Below are 17469 nucleotides of genomic sequence, written 5' to 3' on the forward strand. Positions count from 1 at the left end.
CTTGGTTTCACCTGTAGCATCAGTTCTGTGGCACTCACAGACAATATCTTTGCAGTTTTGGAAATGTCAGAGTGTTTTCTTTCAAAAACTGTCAATTATATGCATAGTCAAGCATCTTTTTGTGACAAAATATTGCGCTTAAAATGGGAACGTTTTTTTATCCAATAATGAAATACCGTCCCCAGAGTTCCAATTAAAAAACTGTAGTTGCTGTATGTAAACCCTTGAATGAAAACCATGAAAGTTAGGCAGAGCAATGGCAGGGCCATATGTCGATCCCATCGAGACATTTAACAAATGTGTTGTCAGGCCGAGTGGTCTCAAGTGCTTGATTAAATAAAGTTTTGTTTGGTTTGTTTGGTTGAGATGGAGATGTGAATCTAACATATCAATTATTAATTTGTAGACAAACTGGAATTAAAGCCAAACTAAGTCAGTGGCACAAAAGATACATCACCTTCAAATGTTGATATTTTGCATTAACAACCAAACACAAATCGATATTTTGTAGTACAGTAAATAGCCCAAACTTAAGCCTATTTTCCAAAGTTAAGCCTATAACTTATTAGTATTTATTCCAATTTAAAATGAGGAATACACCGTTGGCCACATTTTTAGGAAACTCTGACTATAAATGTCTTATGTAATCATAGAAAGGGTGCATGTTCAACAGATCATTCAAAGGGCACAGGTCTGTGGAGATCTTCACAATTGCAATAAAAATCTGCACAGAATATCGAACAGCATTGATCAGTTGCACTATGTACTTTTAATGATCTCAACTGCAATCCAGGTCATTCGGTTGTGCTATTTGATGAAACACAGTGAAGTGTAGGAAAATAAATTAAGTGTAGGAAAATAAATTAAGGTTGTAATCTCAAACAAATATTACCCACATTTCCACTTTGAAATGATGTGGTGTGACCAGTGTGTGACATGTAAATCAGCTAGGCTGCAACTAGCATTAGCTTAAATGTAGCATCCGTGTGAAGAAAGATGGAATCAATGCACTATACTTTCCATGTTCGGCCGCTACATGACATTTTATTGTTAATCAGCAATGCTACAACTAGCATTAAATGTAGCATGTGTGCAGAGCCCGAATGCTTGGACGCAATGGTGTAAATTACTTAAGCAAAAAAAAAAAAGTACTATTTAAGTCATTTTTGGGGGTATATGTACTTTACTTTACTATTTATATTTTTGACAACTTTTACTTTTCATTCACTCCTTTTAAGAAAATATTGTACTTTTAACTTCATACATTTTCCCTGACACCCAAAAGTATTTGTTGCATTTTGAATGCTTAGTACAACAGGAAAATGGTCCAATTCACACACTTATCAAGAGAACATCCCTGCTCCTCCCTACTGCCTCCGATCTAGCGGACTCACTAAACACAAATGTTTGTAAATTGTCTGGTCCGTCAAAAAAAAGAAAAAATACATAAGGAATTTTAAATGATTTATTATTTTACTTTCGATACTTATGTATATTTTAGCAATTCCATTTACTTTTGAAATGTAATTATATTTATTTTATTTTTAGACTTTTACTCAAATATTTTACTGGGTGACTTTCACTTGAGTAATTTTCTATTAAGGTGTCTTTACTTTTACTCAAGTATGACAATTGGGTACTTTTTCCACCACTGCTTGGATGCTGCAGTGTGAAAGAAAGACTAGTATTTACATCGCTAGCACTTGCGAGCAATCGCCAGCTCCCTTCCTGTGAGCGCTATACATCCTCCCTGGTTCAGCCTAGTGGTTAGAGTATTGGACTAGTAATGGAGAAGTTGCAAGATCAAATCTCTGAGCTGACAAAGTAAACATCTGTCATTCTGCCCCTGAACAATGCAGTTAACCCACTGTTCCTAGGCTGTCATTGAAAAAAATAATTTGTTCCTAACTGACTTGCCTAGTTCAATAAAGGTAAAACAAAAAAAGATATTGGCTGGCAAGTGTGCCTCTTTGCTCCGCTCTGAAGTGGGTTTATTTGGTTTGATACGTTGGTGCACTGCTTGTATTTTCACAGGTTTCCGTGTTGTTGAACCTCGAGCCTGGCTCCTGCTTTCCCTGGCACACACAAGGCCCACAGTTGTCCAGGACTTCCTCTGGTGAAAGGGGGCTTTCTGGTCCGTTAGGAAACTTTCCCTTTAAAAATGTAATCTCGCTCTCTTCGGGCCTCCAGTCTGGTCCTCCATTATTTGAATACATTATAGCATTTATAAATCAAGAACTGAATGTGTTTATTGTCACTGCGAGAAATATTTGATGTCTTCCTCCGTACTTCTGTTTAGACTTAGCTTTGATTGACATACAGTACTTTCTCAGGGTCAGGGTTCGAACGATTAAGTCCATAACGTGCCATAGAAAATCCCCTATGCTCTTACTACCAGGACATGCGAACTGGCTGTTTTTAACACTACATCAGCATTTTTGGATATCACAGTCCCATGTCCAATGTTGGCTCAGTGGCTGGATAAACTGACAGGCCTGGAGCACAAGGCCCCAAGCCAAGTCATGTATGCTGTTCAGCCTCAGGTTGTTTGGGTTGGTGTGGGTTCACTAAGAAGAGTCTTACTACTGGAATGGAGCTCTGACTGAATGCAGTGGTCTTCCTATGGTGGTGAAGGAAGGTGGGAGGAAGTTGCCCCTAGCCATTGATCTAAGGACAGTTTTGTAATTTTCCATCCCTAGTGGTTTAGGTTAGGGTAAGCCGATCCTAGGTATGTGCCTAAAGGTATCTTCCACATCTTCTAGCCAAAGTGGGGTTTGAGGGGGAAGTTTGTACAGTGTTCCAGGAGAGGCTATACTGAGTGGAGCGTCGGCAGTACCGTAGGAATCCTCCAAGAAGATGGAACAACTCCCCTATTTATCTGTGTGGGTTCTGTCAATACGGTGCCCCCGTATTTCCTCCATCTCACCTGCCTGTCGCATGGACAAAAGCTCATCATCCTGATCCTCCCTTGTGGTGCGTACTGTACAGGAGAGCCTCCTGGTCTTCGGCTCTTAAAAGTACAGAGAGGGACTGGGAGTTGCTCCTGTCTGTGTGGTCATCCATGATCCAGGACTGCTTCCAGAATCCCAGACAGACACACAACTGGTATGGTCTGAGAAGAGCGTCAGATGAGATATCAGTCTGGTCTCAAGCTCTGAACAAGGAACCTGAAACGGCACAGGTCTCAGTCTCTCTCAGTCTCTCTCTCTCTCTCTCTCTCTCGTAATTAAGGTAGATATGTACATATAGGTAAGACTAATGTGACTCTTGATCTGTATTTTTTTTTTCTTATTTTCTCGACCTTCTTTTCTTTTCCCCTTTGCCCTTCTCCCTCTCTCACCCCCCCCCCCCACACACACTCTCTCTCTCTCTCTCTCTCTCTCGCTCTCTTTCTTTCTTACTCTCTCCCCCTTTCTCTCTCTACAGATAAGTGAGCATCCCTCACCTTTCACATGACATCACATGGTAGCAATCAGAGGGGGCATTGGCAGACAAATTAGCCTGGTTAATATGGACCGGAGATCAGCACAGGGGTGGGAGAGCTGTCGCTAAACGCCAACAGATGGGAGCATAGCATATGAGAGCATAGAATAGTACAGCACATCACATCCTATGGAGCCAAAGGGTAAGGACAGAAGAAGAGAAGTACTTTAATCTAAACCAAGGTTTTTGCTATTGGGGTTCTTAACTCTTATTGAACTGCTGTTGGTGAAGAAAATATTTACCAAATAAACTAAATAAAAAAATAATGTGAAGTGACTATGAATACATAATAAACAGCAAGTAGCAGCAGTGTAAAAACAAAGGGGGTGGGGGTGTAAATATAAATAGTCCGGTGACCAATTGATTAATTTTTCAGCAGTCTTATGGCTTGGGGGTAGAAGCAATTAAGGAGCCTTTTGGACCTAGACTTGGCGCTCCTGGAATTATATATCATATTTCTAATTATTTAGAGGAAGAGTGCATTTGAAAAAAAAGGAAGAAGGACTAAGAACATAAAATCAGAAGAAGAAAATACATCAGAAAACAACTTTTATCCTTATAACTCAATTGGATAGCTAACAAGCTAACAATTGTTTACATGTTTCAAGGGATTTGCTAAGAGAGTTTCTAGCAACTGGCTACCTGCTGTTAGATAAAAAACCTAGTTAACAAATAATTAAAAACAACAATAAAAAATGATAAAGGAGAGGGCAAAAGAGAGGAAAGCAAGTACCTAAACGTACACAAGCAAGAGGAAACAATTCAGACAGCCCCTACCAACATGTCCGAGCTAGACCCAGACCCGCTCAACGGTGCCAGAACCAACCCAGCTCAGCCCAGCAGTACTAGTACCAGCTCAGCCCAGTAGTGCCAGAACCAACCCAGCTCAGCCCAGCCCAGCAGTACCAGTACCAAACCAGCTCAGCCCAGTAGTGCCAGAACCAACCCAGCTCAGCCCAGTGGTGCCAGAAACAGCTCAGCCCAACACATCCATTCACAGCACTGGACTGTACTCTAAGATAAGACAAATAGTGACCAACAGGAGGGTAGCACAGCCCAGTCCATACCTCAGCCTCACTACTGCCCACATATGCAGAGGCAGCCTCCGGTAAGTGACATATAGACCCTTCAGTCGTCGGAAAGGTGCGTCAAATCGAATCACATTTTATTGGTCACATGCGCCTAATACAACAGGTATAGACTTTACAGTGACATACTTACTTATAAGCCCATTGTCGTGACTTGCCTTTAACATTTATTATTTATTATTATTATTATTATTATTATTTATTTAATTACCTAAATATGTTTCATTATTACCTGACTAAATTAATCATGTAACAATTAACTCATTAGGAACTGGGGCACCACGAGAGCGGTTCTTTAACTTCTTATAGCTGGGTGGCAGTATTGATTAGCTTGGATGAATAAGTTGCCCAAACTAAACAGCCTGCTCCTCAGTCTCAGTTGCTAATATATGCATATTATTATTATTGGATAGAAAACACTCTAAAGTTTCCAAAACTGTCAAAATATTGTCTGTGAGTATAACAGAACTGATATTGCAGGCGAAAACCCTGAGGAAAATCAAACCAGGAAGTGGCTTCTATTTTCTGAACATAACACGCCAAACAAACGGAGGTATTTTGGATATAAAAATAATCTTTATGGAACAAAAGGAACATTTATTGTGTAACTGGGAGTCTCGTGAGTGAAAACATCCGAAGATCAAAGGTAAACTATTAATTTGATTGCTTTTCTGATGTTCCTGACCAAGCAACTTTGATGCTAGGTGTTCATAATGTTTTGTCTAGTGATCGATAAACTCACACAAATGCTTGGATTGCTTTCGCTGTAAAGCATATTTTCAAAATCTGACACGACATGTGGATTAACAAAAGGCTAAGCTGGGTTTTGCTATGTTTCACTTGGGATTTCATGAATATAAATGTTTTTAGTAATATTATTTGAATGTGGCGCTATGCAATTCAGTGGTTGTTGATGACAATTATCCCGTTAACTGGATGGCAGCCATAAGAAGTTAAAGAGTAACCTTCTCCTGAATTAAACTCTAAAAGGTCTTTACCTATCACATTTATAAGCCATTCAACTCATTAATCATAACCTCGTATCATATCACCACTCTGAACAATCGTAACCTCCTGCATCTGCAAAAACCTGAGCCTTACTTATTATTCAGTACAACACAAATTGGTCTAATATTTTATTTACTAGCCAATTAAATGTTAACACAGGATAAACATACAGAATTAATAAGTTAAAAACAGGTCCCTAGCGGACTGACAACAACATGGCTTTTTGTTACAAAATACGTGGAGAGGATGAGAGAAAGAGGGACAGAAACACTTAACATTGGTACATTTAGAAACTACTCTCACTTATAGTACCTCTGTACCTTACGCACGAACTGCCGCCGGCTTAGAGTAAGAAATCATGAATGTATTTATGTAAAATGCCTTGGTTCGCCGTGCATCTCCCTCGGAACCAGGCCACCTTGGAAATGGGAATGTGCCTTGTAAGGCTCTGATTGTCCAAAAATGGTTCCAACCATTCTTCTACTGTTGTTCTTCTCTTCGGGTTGTCTGCTATCCAGTGACTTGTTGTGTAGTCATAAACGGAACTACAGAGTTAATTCTCCTTCCATTCGCTCTGGAAGATGCTTCTTTGAAGATAGGCTAGCCAGCCGTGTCGATGGTTCCCAGTGGGTTGATGAGAGTAGCATAATATGGTGATTTTGAACAGAGTAGGAGAATGGTCCTACTTAAATTCCCTTTCGAAGATACTTAACTTAGGACAGCTACTCAGCCGTACCAGTAATTGTCTGGGAGGTGAGTTTACCTCGTGTTGATTCAGAGGTCAGACCACTTTAAACGTAAAGATGCAGCTCTACATCTCCCTGGTCTGATATGTTAATTCTTGACCAATAATTTTATACGGTTTCATTCCGTCAGGCCAAAAAGCTCTATTTTTGTCTCGTCAGACCACATGACCTTCTCCCATTCCTCCTCTGGATCATCCAGATGGTCATTGGCAAACTTCAGACGGGCCTGGACATGCGCTGGCTTGAGCAGGGGGACCTTGCGTGCACTGCAGGATTTTAATCAATGACGGCGTAGTGTGTTACTAATGGTTTTCTTTGAGACTGTGGTCCCAGCTCTCTTCAGGTCATTGACCATGTCCTGCCGTGTAGTTCTGGGCTGATCCCTCACCTTCCTCATGATCATTGACGCCCCACGAGGTGACATCTTGCATGGAGCCCCAGACCGAGGGTGATTAACCGTCATCTTGAACTTCTTCCATTTTCTAATAATTGTGCCAACAGTTGTTGCCTTCTCACCAAGCTGCTTGCCTGTTGTCCTGTAGCCCATCCCAGCCTTGTGCAGGTCTACAATTTTAGCCCAGATGTCCTTATACAGCTCTCTGGTCTTGGCCATTGTGGAGAGGTTGGAGTCGGTTTGATTGAATGTGTGGACAGGTGTCTTTTATACAGGTAATGAGTTCAAACAGGTGCAAGTAATACAGGTAATGAGTGGAGAACAGGGGGGCTTCTTAAAGAAAAACTAACAGGTCTGTGAGAGACAGAATTCTTACTGGTTGGTAGGTGATCGAATAATTATGTCATGCAATAAAATGCAAATGAATTACTTAAAAATCATACAATGTGATTTTCCAGATTTTCGTTTTAGATTCTGTCTCTCACAGTTGAAGTGTACCTATGATACAAATTACAAACCTCTACATGCTTTGTAAGTAGGAAAATCTGCAATATCGGCAGTGTATCAAATACTTGTTCTCCCCACTGAATATGGATGGACACTCAATCTTCATGGTACATTTTAATGGTAAGTTTACAAACATATATTACGTGGAGTGGGTCTGAATACTTTCCGGGTGCATTGTATCTACACTACATGTAATTTCAGAATATGAAAATCATTTATCTTTTCGCTTATAGAATTCATGTTTTCTGATAGGGTCCAATACATTAGCTTATGCCTATTCTAGGAGTGTGCATAGCTTTAGCAGTTGACAGTGGAGGGTATGGCCTTCGTTTCCTATGAAAGTAAAGAGCTTCTGGACATCAGAACAGCTATCACTAACCTCGATTTGGATGAGAATGTCTATTTTAATGACCTGGAGGCGAAAGACATATTGTTTACTCCCCTCATCTGGTTGTGTAGGTTTTACTTGAAATGGATCCCCACATGATGAAGCTGGTTGAGAGACTGCTAAGAGTGTGCGAAGCTGTCATCATGGCAAAGGGTGGCTACTTCGAAGAGTTTCAAATGTAAAATATATTTTGATTTGTTTAACAGTTTTTGGATACTACATGATTCCATGTGTTATTTCATAGTTTTGATGTCTTAACTATTATTCTACAATGTAGAAAATAGTAATAATAAAGAAAAACCCTTGAATGAGTAGGTGTGTCCAAACTTTTGTCAGGTACTATATACAGTTGAAGTTGGAAGTTTATATGCAACTTAGCCAAATACATTTAAACTCAGTTTTTCACGATTCCTGACATTTCATCCTAGTAGAAATCCCTGTCTTAGGTCAGTTAGGATCACCACTTTATTTTAAGAATGTGAAATGTCAGAATAATAGTAGAGAGAATGATTTATTTCAGCTTGTATTTCTTTTATGACATTGCCAGTGGGTCAGACGTTTCAATACACTCAATGAGAATTTGGTAGCATTGCCTTTAAATTGTTTAACTTTGGTCGAATGTTTCGGCTAGCCTTCCACAAGCTTCCCACAATAAGTTGGGAGAATTTTGGCCCATTCCTCCTGACAGAGTTGGTGTAACTGAGTCAGGTTTGTAGGCCTCCTTGCTCGCGTGCAGTTTTTCAGTTCCTGCCCACAAATGTTCTATTGGATCGAGGTCAGGACTTTGCGATGGCCACTCCAATACCTTGACTTTGTTGTCCTTAAGCCATTTTGCCACAACTTTGGAAGTATGCTTGGGGTCATTGTCCATTTGGAAGACCCATTTGGGACCAAGCTTTAACTTCCTGACTGATGTCTTGAGATGTTGCTTTAATATATCCACATAACTTTCCACCCTCACAATGCCATCTATTTTGTGAAGTGCACCAGTCCCTCCTGCAGCAAAGAACCCCCACAACATGAACCCTGGCATGCCCATGCTTCAAGGTTGGGATGGTGTTCCTCGGCTTGCAAGCCTCCCCGGCTTTTGGAGCAGTGGCTTCTTCCATGATGAGCGGCCTTTCAGGTTATGTCGATATAGGACTCGTTTTACTGTGGATATCGATACTTTTGTATCTGTTTCGTCCAGCATCATCACAAGGTCCTTCGCTGTTGTTCTGGGATTGATTTGCACTTTTCGCACCAAAGTACATTCATCTCTAGGAGACAGAACGTGTCTCCTACCTGAGCTGGTTGATGGCTGCGTAGTCCCATGGTGTTTATATATTTGCATACTATTGTTTGTGCAGATGAATGTGGTACCCTCAGGCATTTGGAAATTGCTCCCAAGGATGAAGCAGACTTGTGGAGGTCTACCATTTTTTGTTTCTGAGGTCTTGGCTGATTTCTTTTGATTTTCCCATGATGTCAAGCAAAGATGCACTGAGTTTGAAGGTAGGCCTTGAAATACATCCACAGGTGCACCTCCAATTGACTCAAATGATTTCAATTAGCCTATCAGAATCTTCTAAAGCCATTACATAATTTTCTGGAATTTTCAAGCTGTTTAAATGGCACAGTTAACTAAGTGTATGTAATCTTCTGACCCACTGGAATTGTTATACAGTGAATTAATCTGTGAAATAAATAATCTGTCTGTAAACAATTGTTGGAAAAATTCCTTGTTTCATGGACAAGGTACATGTCCTAAACGACTTGCCAAAAGTATAGTTTGTTTACAAGAAATGTGTGGAGTGGTTGAAAAACGAGTTCTAATGACTCCAACCTAAGTGTATGTAAACTCGCGACTTACAGTGCCTTGCCTTGCGAAAGTATTCGGCCCCCTTGAACTTTGCAACCTTTTGCCACATTTCAGGCTTCAAACATAAAGATATAAAACTGTATTTTTTTGTGAAGAATCAACAACAAGTGGGACACAATCATGAAGTGGAACGACATTTATTGGATATTTCAAACTTTTTTAACAAATCAAAAACTGAAAAATTGGGCGTGCAAAATTATTCAGCCCCCTTAAGGTAATACTTTGTAACGCCACCTTTTGCTGCGATTACAGCTGTAAGTCGCTTGGGGTATGTCTCTATCAGTTTTGCACATCGAGAGACTGACATTTTTTCCCATTCCTCCTTGCAAAACAGCTCGAGCTCAGTGAGGTTGGATGGAGAGCATTTGTGAACAGCAGTTTTCAGTTCTTTCCACAGATTCTCGATTGGATTCAGGTCTGGACTTTGACTTGGCCATTCTAACACCTGGATATGTTTATTTTTGAACCATTCCATTGTAGATTTTGCTTTATGTTTTGGATCATTGTCTTGTTGGAAGACAAATCTCCGTCCCAGTCTCAGGTCTTTTGCAGACTCCATCAGGTTTTCTTCCAGAATGGTCCTGTATTTGGCTCCATCCATCTTCATATCAATTTTAACCAGCTTCCCTGTCCCTGCTGAAGAAAAGCAGGCCCAAACCATGATGCTGCCACCACCATGTTTGACAGTGGGGATGGTGTGTTCAGGGTGATGAGCTGTGTTGCTTTTACGCCAAACATAACGTTTTGCATTGTTGCCAAAAAGTTCAATTTTGGTTTCATCTGACCAGAGCACCTTCTTCCACATGTTTGGTGTGTCTCCCAGGTGGCTTGTGGCAAACTTTAAACAACACTTTTTATGGATATCTTTAAGAAATGGCTTTCTTCTTGCCACTCTTCCATAAAGGCCAGATTTGTGCAATATACGACTGATTGTTGTCCTATGGACAGAGTCTCCCACCTCAGCTGTAGATCTCTGCAGTTCATCCAGAGTGATCATGGGCCTCTTGGCTGCATCTCTGATCAGTCTTCTCCTTGTATGAGCTGAAAGTTTAGAGGGACGGCCAGGTCTTGGTAGATTTGCAGTGGTCTGATACTCCTTCCATTTCAATATTTCCGCTTGCACAGTGCTCCTTGGGATGTTTAAAGCTTGGGAAATCGTTTTGTATCCAAATCCGGCTTTAAACTTCTTCACAACAGTATCTCGGACCTGCCTGGTGTGTTCCTTGTTCTTCATGATGCTCTCTGCGCTTTTAACGGACCTCTGAGACTATCACAGTGCAGGTACATTTATGCGGAGACTTGATTACACACAGGTGGATTGTATTTGTCATCATTAGTCATTTAGGTCAACATTGGATCATTCAGAGATCCTCACTGAACTTCTGGAGAGAGTTTGCTGCACTGAAAGTAAAGGGGCTGAATAATTTTGCACGCCCAATTTTTCAGTTTTTGACTTGTTAAAAAAGTTTGAAATATCCAATAAATGTCGTTCCACTTCATGATTGTGTCCCACTTGTTGTTGATTCTTCACAAAAAAATACAGTTTTATATCTTTATGTTTGAAGCCTGAAATATGGCAAAAGTTCGCAAAGTTCAAGGGGGTCGAATACTTTCGCAAGGCACTGTATATATGTAAAAATCTGGCATATCTTAATTTATTTCCACAATTACCGAATAATATGCGTAATAATGTCGTCACTTCATACGAAGGATTTTTACCTACAACCAGGAACGGCATTAAAAAAATGACATTGTGATTCATTCATCCTGTACTGTCCCTAACATCATTACCCCATAGCAACAGATGTGGGACATATACACACACTCTCCTCACCCTTCCTCCACATACAACCAAAAGCTCAGATTTTCAACAGTTGTTACATCGATGAGCCCAATTCAAGAGAAGACTTGATCTGCGAATACATATACAGTTGTAGCTGTTTGAGAAGGCATGAAACATTTTGCAAGAACGGGGAGATTTGGCTAACCAATGTAAAGTCCTATCTGATGGAGCCCAGATACAGTCCTTTCCCCTGAAACACACACACGCTGGTCCCCTGTTGTGACCATTTCCAAAGCATCTCTAAGCCATCAGACCTCATGATTATTTTGTACCGCCAGGGCCACAATAATTTACCCCCTCTCTGATTGTCCGCTTGTGATCCCCTCCCCATGGGGTACTGCAGCTAGTGTTGCCAGCACTGTCCCTACCTGGGTGGGGGTACTTCACCGGAATTCCCATCAGCTAGGTACAAGGTTGTCAAGGTTCTCATTAGTAGCTTTGACAAATTCCTTGTAAATTATGCAAAACCACCCGAGGGCTTTGGCTTGGTTGGACCAACCCTGACAGGCACGCTCAGACTCTTGAGGGGCCGATGCTACTTTAGTGGGTCTCTGATCTAAATCTCTCTCTGTCACAACTCCTGCTCGCAGACACATGTGGGCTCTGGCATTTGCAACCATTTTCCTTTTTCACTCATTTAACTCACCATCTTTCATCACAACCACACTCCCCCCCACATATGCACCAGCACATACCCACCTACACCCACCGTTGTCCTCTGTTTGCTGTGTTTTTATCTCTACCATGTTGATTCCTACCTAATTTCCGGCTTTTGTGTTCTAGTTCCTTATATTTGAAGATATTATTTTAATAATTGTACTTTCTTAAAATTCTGTATTTTATCTATTTATAAATACTGTAAATAGAACGTTGAATGCTAATTATTTTACCACATTCCATATCATGAATGATAGTGTATTTGTAGTTTATTTCTTTATCAATTGTTTTATTTGATTGTTTTTCTGTTTTTTATTACAATCCTCGCCATGGATAGTATTGGGAGTTCCATTATTCCACTCCTCTATGGGAACTTTATACTGTAATATTTAGAATAGCCATGGATAGTATTGGGAGTTCCATTATTCCACTCCTCTATGGGAACTTTATACTGTATTATTTAGAATAGCCATGGATAGTATTGGGAGTTCCATTATTCCACTCCTCTATGGGAGCGTTATACTGTATTATTTAGAATAGCCATGGTTAGTATTGGGAGTTCCATTATTCCACTCCTCTATGGGAGCGTTATACTGTACTATTTAGAATAGCCATGGATAGTATTGGGAGTTCCATTATTCCACTCCTCTATGGGAACTTTATACTGTATTATTTAGAATAGCCATGGATAGTATTGGGAGTTCCATTATTCCACTCCTCTATGGGAACTTTATACTGTATTATTTAGAATAGCCATGGATAGTATTGGGAGTTCCATTATTCCACTCCTCTATGGGAACTTTATACTGTACTATTTAGAATAGCCATGGAGTGATCTTGGTGTCTCGGAACAGTTGGTTATCAATGTCCAGATTATCTACTGCGAGAGCTACACGTTTCCCTTTTAGTCTATTCTCTTTGAATTTCCTTCGGGAACTGTTCATTCATGCCTATTTTCGTACCAGCGAGTCTTTTGCCCAGGCTTTTAACCATTTTTTTATCTTTAAAGAATGCATCCATTCTTTTTGGTTTTCCTCTGTATAAAATTGTTCGAGGTGCCAAGTCACTTTTAACCCTTGACACCTGCTCTGACGTTCAGCTTTACTGCGGAAAAAGTCAGGGATCAGTTACTTCTCTTATTCTCGTTCGATCTCTCTCTTCTGGTCCAAACCACCTTATGTTTAGGAGAGTGTGAGTGAGTGGAGTGTTTGGCTTCGTTTGTTCTCTATCCAGAGTGTGAGTGATTGAAGTCTGCCTCGTTTAGTTTGTGCCTCTAATTATCCAAAGGCTGATAAAAGCAAAACCAGTTTCACTATCTGATCCGGACTCAAGTCTTTACCCAAAACTTTACCCAAAACAAGATGGCTCTCTCCCAGGGACGTCACCAGGAACAGGCTTTTGGGATTTTGGGCCAGCCCCAAAACCTTTGAGCTGCTGCGATGGTGTAAAAAAAATGTAGTCAACTGAATGCGCCACTTAGTCCATAGAGCCGTGGTTATGTGAAACTCCCAAAGTCACCCAACTGTCATAATAAAAGTAAAACAATGGCTGTGTGTGGTCGAGTAGATGGTAATTTCAGCAGTGTTTTGACGGGGACAGTGCCATTGTGCTGCTTTGAGACAACCATTGGAGCTCGTTTTGATAAATCAACGTCTGATTTTTTTTCATTGAATCTCTGTTTGGATATTTGGTTACAATGAGGCTGGGAAATGAAACTAAATTGACGGCAGTGCTCATGTTAGCAAATAAAAGCAATGCAGCTCTTCTCTACACAGACAATTAGGCCTATATAGGCTAACTGATGAGCTTCCTTGACGTTTTCCTGAAATTTCCAAAACATTTCTGATGAGTTTCAATCACTTAGCTTACCGATGCAGATACACACACTTTTCCCATAAGCTTTTCAATACATTTGACAGAACATAGAAACTGTTCTACAACGGTTAAAAAAGGGAATGTAGGTCTACACCGTTTCTATAACAGTATAACAGTATAGCTGAAACCACTTGGCTAAACAGCGAAAAGAAGTGATTAGATAGAAACACTTGTTCATTGACTTAGTGAATTTATTCTACAGGCTACATGCTGAAAGATTATTCTAAATATTATTGTAACAATAGGCCTACCTACGCAATAACCTCCTACGGTGTTACTGAGTGTTGATTATCTGGCCTTAGGGAGAGCACAGCGCAGAGCCGCTGGAAAATGTGTGGTGAGAGCATTTGCACCAGTACTTTTCAATCTGGTGTGGTGCCGCCAGACCTCTTTCAAAGCAGGAGCACGTTTACCAGATATATCAATTAGTTCAGGTCATAGAAAAATCTATAAAAACGTTTTGCAACGGGTAAAAAAGCAGATGTTTCTTATTGGACAAGTTGACATAGTACCTGCTTGCTGCGATAGGTGGATTCACTTATTGGTCACTGTGGTGTCCTAACCACAGCCTACAGAGCCTCATCAACCAAGCCGGTCATCTACTATAGTTGGGTTGCACCAGCACTTCCTTGTTTGACTCTGCATTCGGTTTCTTTCTTTGCTGAAGCTCTTCTCCTTTCTGCCCTTTTGCCTGCTTCATGATAGAGCCAACACATGTTAATGGAAAACAAGGTGGGTTAATAAAAGCAGCCTAGTCGTCCTCTAAAATGATATAGAATGATCCAATCTATAGCCAACAAAACTACTAACGTTATCTTTAGTAGCCTTGTTAGACAGCTAGCTAGCGAACATTAGCTAGCTAGGATGATGCAATCATGCAGCCAGCACATAACGTTAATAATTTAGTCTCACTGAATAAATGTTTGACACAGGATAAAGAGGATGAAATGATATGCTGCTGCAACCCAACGCCAAGGGATATTAAAGTTCCTGAAAAGGTTAGTCAGACAGTTTGTAGTCCAGTAATGTTGGCATGTTATTTTATTTCCACTGCTGGTGATTATTCACACACACACACATGCATCCACACACAGCTCACACACATAAACCACACACACACACACACACACACACACACACACACACACACACACACACACACACATCTAATGCTACAGGCTTTAAAGAGGAAAACCCATCCCCATTTTCAACAGAACCCAATCAAACACAAAGCTGAGGACCGGACTAGGATGGAGCCAGCCACTCGTACACAATGCTCTTATCAAAGCCCTCGCAGGACCACACCAGTATTAAATAACTCACATTTCTCCTCACATTCAGTCACTCAATAAATAGCCCAATAAGATTTGTTTCTACAATTGTCACGACTTCTACCGAAGGTAACTCCTCTCCCTGTTCGGAGGGCGCTCTGCGGTCGGCGTCGCAGGTTTACTAGCCTCCACCGATCCCTTTTTCCTTTTCTGTTTGTTTTGTCTGGGATTCTTTCCACACCTGGTTTCATTTGCGTTTATTTCTGTGTGTATATAGGGTACCTGTTGCCTGCCTTAGTTTGTGCGGGATTAGACTTGTGTGTATTGCGCTCGATTGTCCTTGATATTTGCATGAGTTACTGAGAATTTTCGTCTGTGCCCTTTTTGTATTGGTGGACTATGTGAATAAACACGCTTCTCAGACGTCCCTGCTCTCCTGCGCCTGACTCCTACACCTGTCACGTTCTGACCATAGTTCTGTGTTTTCCTTGTTTTAGTGTTGGTCAGGACGTGAGCTGGGTGGGCATTCTATGTTGTGTGTCTAGTTTGTCCGTTTCTATGTATGGCCTGATATGGTTTTCAACCAGAGGCAGGTGTTAATCATTGTCTCTGATTGGGAACCATATTTAGGTAGCTTGTTTTGTGTTGGGGTTTGTGGGTGGTTGTTTCCTGTCTTTGTGTTCTCGGCACCAGATAGGACTGTTTCGGGTTTTGTTGTTATGTTGTATTTGTGTAGTGTTCACGTTATCATCTTTTACTAAACATGTTGAACACGAACGACACTGCATTTTGGTCCTTCAAAGGAAGAAAACCGTTACAACACCGAAACGCACGTTATCACAACAATAAATGAACTCAGCAAAGGAACACAGACTCAAGCTATGTACTGAGTCACCTTCATGCGCCAAACATTATTCAGTTGTGTAGGAAAAATGGATTTAGAGTATTGCCGTTATTAGTATGGCACGTAAGCCTGTAAGGACAGGGTTGTTTCACCTGTGAGGGATGACAGGGTTGAAGGGGTGCCTCTGAGATAAAAATGCGTAGAATGTTTTTCACGGTTTATAAAATGGAAAGATGGAAATATTGACAGATATGTGAACAGAGGTGCGGTCATCGTCACGCATGTTGTCAGTTCAGAGAGAACCAGGGTGTCTTCAATGGACAACAGCTGTTTTTACTCAGGAAAGAAGGAAGAGATGAGAGAGAGAGAGAGAGAGAGAGAGAGAGAGAGAGAGAGAGGAGACACTGAATATTTATGACTTTGGTCCATACAAGCTTCTCACCACATTTCTGTGGTTTCCAGGGGGCTAATATTAGGTGACCAGCAACAATAATTGAAGACATACATGCATGTGCTTTCAGAAAGTATTCACACCTCTTGACTTTTTCCCCATTTTGTGTTATAGCCAGAATTTAAAACGTGTCTCTGGCCTACACACAATAGCTCATAATGTCAAATTTGACAAATTCATTAAAAATCAAAAGCTGAAATGTCTTGAGTCAATAAGTATTCAACCCCTTTGTTATGGTAAGCATAAATGCATTCAGGAGAAAAAATGTGCTTAACAAGTCCTAATAAGTTGCATGGATTAATAGCAATAACAATATTTAACATGATTACCATGATTTTTGAATGGCTACCTCATCTCTGTACCTCACACATACAATTATCTATAAGATCCCTCAGTCGAGCAGTGAATTTAAACACCGATTCAACCACAAAGACCAGGGAGGTTTTCCAATTGCTCGAAAGAAGGGCACCTATTGGTAGATGGGTAAAATTAAAAAGCAGACAGTGAATACCCCTTTGAGCATTATGAAGTTATTAATTACACTTTAGATAGTGTATCAATACACCCAGTCACTACAAAGATACATGTGTCCTTCCTAACTCAGTGGCTGGAGAGGAAGGAAACTGTACAGGGATTTCACCATGAGGCCAATAGTGACTTTAACGCTAGAGTCGATGGCTGTGCCCCCGTAGAAATTGAATTAGCATAATAAAAAAGGAGTGCGTTTTATTTACAAACATAGATCACAAAGCTCCTTACATTGTAAGCAACCAATTAACATGACATCATAAACAGAGAGCAAAATAAAAGAAGAAGCAAGATCCTGAAAAAAAATATCATGTTTTTCTATCACCTCCATAACTCTGTAACCCTGTAACCTACCCCCACGCAGGGCTGAGCCCCCCAAATCACAATGACTCCCACATTCTTACCATTACATAAAATTGAGGGGAAGACTATAGCCATATGTTCAATCATCTTGTTGGAGCGTTTGCCAAGGTAAGCCAGGTGAAATGGTACGGCCCTGATGTCAACACATACTGTTGCTTTCGA

This window comes from Oncorhynchus mykiss, chromosome 20, assembly GCF_013265735.2.
Source record: "Oncorhynchus mykiss isolate Arlee chromosome 20, USDA_OmykA_1.1, whole genome shotgun sequence".
NCBI classification, from domain to species: domain Eukaryota; kingdom Metazoa; phylum Chordata; class Actinopteri; order Salmoniformes; family Salmonidae; genus Oncorhynchus; species Oncorhynchus mykiss.